Source organism: Castor canadensis, chromosome 10 (genome assembly GCF_047511655.1).
Source record: "Castor canadensis chromosome 10, mCasCan1.hap1v2, whole genome shotgun sequence".
In the NCBI taxonomy this organism is placed as follows: domain Eukaryota; kingdom Metazoa; phylum Chordata; class Mammalia; order Rodentia; family Castoridae; genus Castor; species Castor canadensis.
In genome coordinates this window covers 66,391,901-66,400,134 of record NC_133395.1, presented here as the reverse complement: position 1 = coordinate 66,400,134, position 8,234 = coordinate 66,391,901, and positions in this window count along the sequence as shown.

Genomic DNA, 8,234 nt, shown 5'->3' with positions numbered 1-8,234 from the left:
TAATAATTTGGTTTCTGAAAGAAAGAATGAGGATTTCTTTGGCCAAAAGGAAGAATGAGGCCAAATAATAGGATTTGAAGGAAGTATAGAGGAATATGTATTGAATACTTTGACCAAGTTGTATGATCAGTCATGTAATAAGTGGTCTTCAGTTTTATTTTCTGTCAATGAAGATAATTGGGAAGGTGGTTGTAGGTCAAATGTTGGGAAGTATGCTCAAAGACAGTTGCCTAGCCAGGCGTGGTGGCTCATGCCTATAATCCTAGCTACTCAGGAGGCAGATATCAGAAGGATTGTGGTTCCAAGTCAGCCCAGGGAAATAGTTTGCAAGACCCCATCTCAAAAAACCCATCACAAAAAAGGGCTGGTGGAGTGGCTTAAGGCGTAGGCCCTGCGTTCAAACCCCAGTACCATTAAAAAACAGTTGCCAGAATGGTGCCTTGGTTACCAGTAGTCCTCCTCTGCAGAGAGGGACTTCCTTAACTATCTAGCAGTCAGCCTCAGGTCTCCCCCCGCCATGCGACAACTGGAATGTAGTTGGGCAGCAGAAGTTTCCAACCCTGTATAAGAACGTTACAAAAACGTTCAGCCACACTGAATGTGAAATTCACAACCACCGAGGTCAGAAGCTAGATGAGTTGTTAGAAGTTTGGGACAATTATAGGAAAAATTTTCATAAGCTAAGAGGATGTAGAAATGAGAGAATGTTGTTGATTGACAATTCTTCATGGGCCTCTCATGTTTCCCTATGTCCTATAGGCAAAGTCATTGGCTGCCTTTGTTCTGGGCCATCTTTTTAAGGGTTTTGGATAGTGAAGATCTTTGGAAGATAAAGAAAGAAAATCCCTCCATAATAAAGAGAGCAAGTTTGCTTACTTCCTGTTGCAAGACATTCAGGACTATACAGTTGCAGGCAGTTGTCATCTGGATTTCTGTGAGAATAAGGGATTGAGGAATCAATTCCAAAATGATGGTATTCTGTCTATTGCTATTTCTATGTGTAAGAAATTATCCTTTGTCTCTGACACAGGAGTCTCCTATCTTCTTCCAACATCCATAAAACTGTGGGAGGCTCACTTGTGAGCTTGTAGCTAGGTCAAATCTCCAATCTTTCATAGCCTTTCCAGTACTCCAGAGAAACCTGCACGAGAGTAAAAGATGCAAAATAGGAAAGTGGATGTATTTAAGCTAGACAGTGGTTTAAGGTGAAATCTATGCTTACCTTGATCTAATGAGGGAGAAGTGGAGTTTAAATTGACCTCAGAGTTTGTCCCAGTAAAGGTGAGAGTAGGTCTTTGATATGCCCCATCCCAGGCAGTCATTGTCTCTGGCCCTCCCAGGGGTGATGTGAGGGAGAGCATCCACCCAGGTTCCTGCCAAGGAAGCGCCAAACAGGCAAGGGCAAGCCTCCCAAGACAGCTGAATTGTGGATAAGTAGCAACAACCACAGCTTCCTATAAATGGGATTCCTGGGGCACCAACTGCATCCGTTATACGGACATTAATTAAATGCTTCGAATATGGATAATAGTATTCTAAGAATGGTGTAGTTCAAACCAAGGTTGTACTATAAAAGGAGGCAATTCTAGATGAGTATGATGGCTGAAGACAAGGTCAAATCAAGGGAGAAATAATGACCTGCTTTTCTGGAAGTTGGCTAGCAGCCCCCATAAGAACAAGCCACATTGGGAAAAGGACAAAAACTAGACAAATTTGAGGATTTGTTTTCCTGCCTCTATTTTTTTCCTTCATTTTTCTTGCTTTCAAACTTGGTTCTTGCAAGTCATCAAGGAGAAAATACAGCCTCTATAGATAATGGAAGAAGGCCAAGAAATGACTTTTAAAAAGACAGCAAATATCAACAAATTGCTGGGTTCAACTATAAGGTGACTCTGCAGTGCTGTTTTGTTGTATCGGAAAGCAGTTTTGAAATAAAAGATAAAATCAAGGTTAAATAAGAGGTATAAAGGAATAAATAGGAATTCAGAGAGATAGTTTTTAATGGCCTCAGAGCTATTCTGGGATAGTACTCCCTTCAATTAACAAATCCATCCCAACTAAAATAGCATCATTAGATTTCAGCATCTCTACTACCTAACATGACAATATGCCTTGGTCCAAATAATGTTTATGAAACAAGAAACTGCCCTCAGATCATACTGGTACAGAGTAACTCAACTTCAGCAGTTCCGTGAGGTACAAAATGGAATGTCAGTTGTAGATGGCTCTGCTAGGTATGACCTTCATAGTTGAATAGTTTGATAATGCTACGAAAGGAGGTCTGAACCATGGATCTGTTTTGATGTAGCCCTATGATCTTTGTCCATATTGGTCAGGGAAAAAACACAATTGAGGAAAGAGTAGCTACTGTGGTAGAAATTAGCCAAGACTGTGATCAGAGCAATATTCAGAAAACCCTCTTTTTTGTCTTACAAATCATAGATTAGATTGGATGAACATAAATGAAGAAAGTTTAGATATATCTTCTCAATGACATTTTTGCACACAATATGATCAACCTGAGTTGCAGAATATTGGAGGACATTCTGAGCAACCACAAACATGAAAGTCTTATTTGTTGACTTATAACTTCTCACTCCTCACAAAGTCTGCTTTCAGGATTTTTTAGTAGTCTGTATTATCCTTTTCATCCTTCTGGGGTGGTGGGAGCAGGGTGGAAGATGAAGAAAGTTTGGTTAAAGTTGCTGGTCATTTTTTTAATGCTTTTTTTTTAGTGCTGGGGATTGAAACTGTAGCCTCAGCCATGCTAGACAAGTACTTTATCATTGAGCTCACCCCAGACCTCCTGGTACATTTTTGAGTGGCTGAAGATACAGTGCAGAAATTTAATATTTATTAATAAATGGTGACAAATATGTTACAAAGAAAGGACCCAAAACTGGAGTGGATTGTACAAAATAGTCTGAGAAATGCTGCAGTGTTTGAAAGGATCAAAATAGATGCCTGCTCTTTTATTTGGCACAGAGGTCTATTTGAGTGTTTTATTGGCTGTACAGTATTTTAAGCAGTTATTAAAGGTATTTGCCCTCTTTGCTCATTTGTGTTATTCCCTGGACCCAGAGAGCTATTTGGGTTTACAATCCTTGATCATCAATTTTTTAAATATCAGGCTCAGGTAACAGATAGATCTTCAGCAATGATTTCATATGGATAATGTCCGAATATGCCTGATGCTCTGTGCCCATGATATTGTGGTAAGTGACCTCAGGAATAAAAATAATGAATTGCTTTCACAATAAAAATACTTGTAATGGAAAATTAACTCATAATATTACATAAATTCTTAAGAAAATATTTTGGCACTTTACTTTGTGAATATTACATTCAGACAGAAAAATGCACGTAACATATATTTTATCTAACAAATATGCATAAAATAAAGGCCATGAAAACCACCAAAGCCACGAGGAAGAACACTGACACTACCCCCATAAAACAAGTGCATATGCCCCTTCAAACTGCGCCCCCTCGCCCGCTATGTAAACACATTTTGTGGTAACAAAATGTCTTTACTCTGTTTTTCTTTTAGGGGGATACTGGGGCTTGGAAAAAAGGCCTTGTGCTTGCTAGGCAAGCACTCTGCCACTTGAGACACACCCACAGCCCTTTTGCTTTAGTTTATTTAGTTTGCTTTAGTTTTCATAGAGTGTCTTGCACTTTTGCCTGGGGCTGGATTCAGAGCATTTTCTCCCACCTCCACCTCTTCCATACCTGGGATTACAGGCATCTGCCACCACACCGGCTTGTTTCTTTTGAGATAACATCTCACCAACATTTTTGCCGGTGCTGGCCTCAAACTGCAACCCTTCCATCTCTGCCTCCTGTGTAGCTGGGATTACAGACATGTACTACCACACCTAACCCTTTTCATTTCCTTATAGTTTTGCCATCTCTATATGGCCTTCATAAAATGATAGAGCTAAGTTTTGCATTTTTTCCAATTCCCATATGAGTAAAATCATATTACACTTGTGCTTTTTATCTTGCTTTTTATTTTAGCATCTTGTTTGAGAACTCACCTGTGCTAATGTTTGCATCTATATTCACTTGCTTACATTATTACATTCATTTATGATACATCATTATTTATACAGCATATATTGATAAGTATGTGTGGCTTTCAGTTTGGACATAACACTATAGGTGTTCTAATGCATGTTTCACATGAGATCCTCCAGGGGTATTCTTATAGTGTGTTTACTAGGTCATAGCATGATTCTTCAATCTATACCAATCCATTTTCCTGCACAGTTGTGCCAGTTGACATTCCCGATCCCAGTGAATGAGAATTATTGTCATACACCCTCACCAGTAATGTACTGTGGCAATCCTTTTCATCTGCAAATCAGTTGAGTGTCAATTGTATACTATCTTTAAGTTTTTTAATAGAAAATGTGCAGAAAAGCATAAATATGCAGAAATGTGAAAATCATAGATGTACATCTCATGATTATGAGTAGAAAACACAATGACTCCACAGATCAAAGCATTGAAACTTCCTGCACCCAGAAGTACCCTCCTTGTCCCCTTTCCCAAATACTAGCACTCCCTACCATTAGTCCCAATGGTAATTATGATCTGGACCTCTGTCCAGGACAGAGTCCACTTACATAAAGTTTAAAACCAGGCAAATTCATGGTATCAGAAGTCTAGATCACATGTGTGTGTGCATGGGTAGTCTCTGGCTTTATTCACTCAACCACGTTTATTCGACTCTTCTCTGTTGTTGCATATAGCAGTTTAGTTTATTCTGGTCTACACTATTCCATCATTTGGATAAACCCTAGATCTCCATTCTCCTTTTCATAGCTATTGGACTTGATTCCCATTTTATCTTTTACACACATTACACACATTATTGGACACGTATTTGCATGTGCTTCTGTTGAGTGTATGTATACATAGAGGCAGAAGTGCCTCTGTGATGTAGAATTAGAATACAGTAAGTTCACCTTATTTGTAGATGTATTACATAGGGTTTTGACCAAGCACAGTCAAAACAAACTAATAATTTTTTAAAAATCAAAAGAAATTTCAAAAACAAAAATATTTAAATTACCACACATGCTCTATGCAGCTCAGTTGATGCAGAGGGATCTCAGTCAGTCCTGTATTATCCTCAGTTGTGTTTAAACTATTGTGTGATCTGCTGAGTGTTTCCCTGCCCTTAATCTTGTGAAACTCTGCGTCCCCAAAAGCAAATGGTTCCCAAAATGCAAGGTAAAAGTGAGTGTGCTTAATTTAAGTGATGCAATGAAATTTTTAAGTATGTTGAAAGGGAGCATGTCTTTAGTAGTTGTTGCATGGCATTATGGGAAAAATGAATCAAGCATCCAAAGCATGGTACTGAACTCTAAAGATTCCAAGCTTTCATGGTTTTTCCTCAGTGGTGGTCTCTTTGGAACTACATACTCCCCTATACAAAGGGTCTCTTGTATATTTAAACTCAATGGCAAGCTTCAGAGATGTTTCCAAACTGGTTATACAATTTACACTCTTATCATCAGAGCATAGAGTCCCTGTGGCTCAACAGATTGGGTTTCATAGTCAACTTTTTAATTACAGCCCTTCTGATGAATCTGTAGTGATGTCCCATGTCCCTAATTTTCCATTTCCTGGTTACTGAAGAGGTTGCACATCTTTTCAAACTTGTATTGGTTATTCAAATGCTACTTTTGTGAAATGTCTGTTCAAGTTTCTTGCCCATGTCTGGATTGGTTTGTCTGGCTTATAAATCTGTCATTTTATGTATTCTGTATATGATCCCCCTTTTATATATGACTAGATTCATTTTATCAAGGAGTGTTGCATTTATGTTAATAAGGGAAATTGACCTGTAAGTTTCCATTCTTTATTATTCTGTCCAGTTCTTAATATCTAAATTATACTGACCTCATAAAGAGACTTGAGATATATTATCTCCTTTTTTTGTAAAAGCTTGATGATATTTCTTCTTTAAATTTTTGGAAAAATTCACACAAAGCCAAATGAGACTAAAAAGTTTTCTTTGAGGTAAACTTTAGGTTATATATTCAATCTCCTTACTAGACACAGATTTGAACAAATTTTATACTAATTCTGTTCACTTCAAACTTTTGAGGTACACTTGTTTGTAATAAATTTCACCTGGAGTTTATCACTTTTATCACTTGTGTCAAATGACCAACTATTTTGGTCCTTTCTATTCGCTCTCTTTTTTCTTTCCTTATACTTTAAACAGATTTAACTTTTATTCTCTTACTAATGTCTTTATTTGTTTACTTAGGTCATTGATGGTCAGACTTTCTTTTCTAATATATGCATTTAAGGTTATAAATTTCCTTCTAAGCTCAGTAATAATTACATCCCAGAGAGTTGATAAGTATTTTTCATTAAAATTCAGTCAAAATATTTTCTTATTTCCATTTTTCCTTGACCCATGGGTTATTTAGAAGTATAGATCCTCATTTCCAAACATATGAAAATATTCCAATTAGCTTTGTGTTGTTGGCTGTTATCTTAATTGCACTTGGGTCAGGGAACACAGAGCGTATTTTACATTTTAAGCTCTTTGAAATTTAGTGTGATTGACTTTACAGCTTGTCATACTTTTTCAAAATGTTGTACATGTGCCCAGAAAGAAAGTTTACTTGGAAATACTGAGTGCACTGTTTTATATATGTCCATTTGGTCAAGTTTGTTAATTAGGTTGTTCATGTCTATATTCTTACTGAAATTTTATCAAGAACTCTCTTTTTATTGGTGCCTGAGGCAGTTGTATCAAGTTATCTTACTGTGACATTGAATTTATTCCTTCAATATGCTTAATTTTTGCTTTGCATATTTTGAGGCTTTATATTAGATGTACAGATTTAGAATTATTTTATCTTTCTGGTGAATTGATCATCATAAAATATCTTCTTTTTATCTAGGAGTAACTTCCTCATAAAGACTACTATTGTTGGATAGAAATGCTTCATGTTTGCATAAGTAAACATTATTTTATATTATATTTTATCCTTATATTTTAACTGTCAGATTGTAAGCAGGAAACAATTAGGTTTGGTTTTTCAATCTGTTTGACCATAATTGTCTTTTAGTAGAAGTCTTGAAGTCAATCTAAATTTAATATAATTGTGTTTTGGTTTAAAGTTATATTTTAAGGACCTCTGTTCTTACTGTCATTGAATTTACTATTCTGACTATCCCTGTACATTTGTGACTGCCAATGTGTTTCAACATTGCTTTGATTTGAGATTAGGACTGTCAGATAATTCTCATTAGAAGGAAATGGACTAAGGATTTAAGCCTAAAATGAGCAAAAATAGTATGGTCTGGGCAAATTATGTCATAGAATATTGAGATTACTTTTTAAAGATCCATGAAACATTGTCAATGATTTTTGAAGAGCTATGGAGAAATGCTGAAAGCATATGACCACATATGGTTTTCATTTTTCAAATAAAGAAAGTAGATTATTTTGCTTTTGACAGCAATCCTGGGAAAAATTCTAAAATTAATGTCTGAGAAAGAATGGTCTGTGAGGCAATCTTCAGAAATGGTGATTGCCAAGCCAGAATGTGTTAATTTAAAAAGTCAAATAAAATTATCTACATTTTCTTTTTGTGAAAGGATCACTACACCAGCAGAAGAAAGTGATAGATATAATTATTCTGGAATTCAATAATCCATTTGACATAATATTCATTGGACATGCTGAAGAATTTTGGGCTGAATGACATTACAATTTGAGTTCATTCAAAACTGATGAATCAATGTTTGCTAAATGTGCTGATTTATTATTATTGCCCCCGTGTGGCTCACCATTTCAAGCAGTGACTTGGATAAATATTTAAAAGGAATGCTCATAAAATTGGTGGGTGTCATGAACCTCTAGGAGGGGAAAAATTATTGAATGATAGCATAGGATCCAAAAGGATTCCTCAGGCCTCACATCATTTAGGATGGATAAGGTCAAGTACTTGAACACAACTACGAAACTGAGATCAATTTTAACAGTACAATAGTATGTGAGACAAGCAATTTTTTTTTAACCCCTTTAGGTCTAAATTAAGCGTAAGCTCAATATGCGACAACACTGTGATGGAGCTTCTAGAAAGTCCTTTTGGCTATTCTCATAAAAGTATTGTATATCAAGCACAGAGAATGGCATTCATCAGATACTCTTAGAATGTCAGCTTTGTTCCCCTTCCCCCACCCTCATAATCCCATAA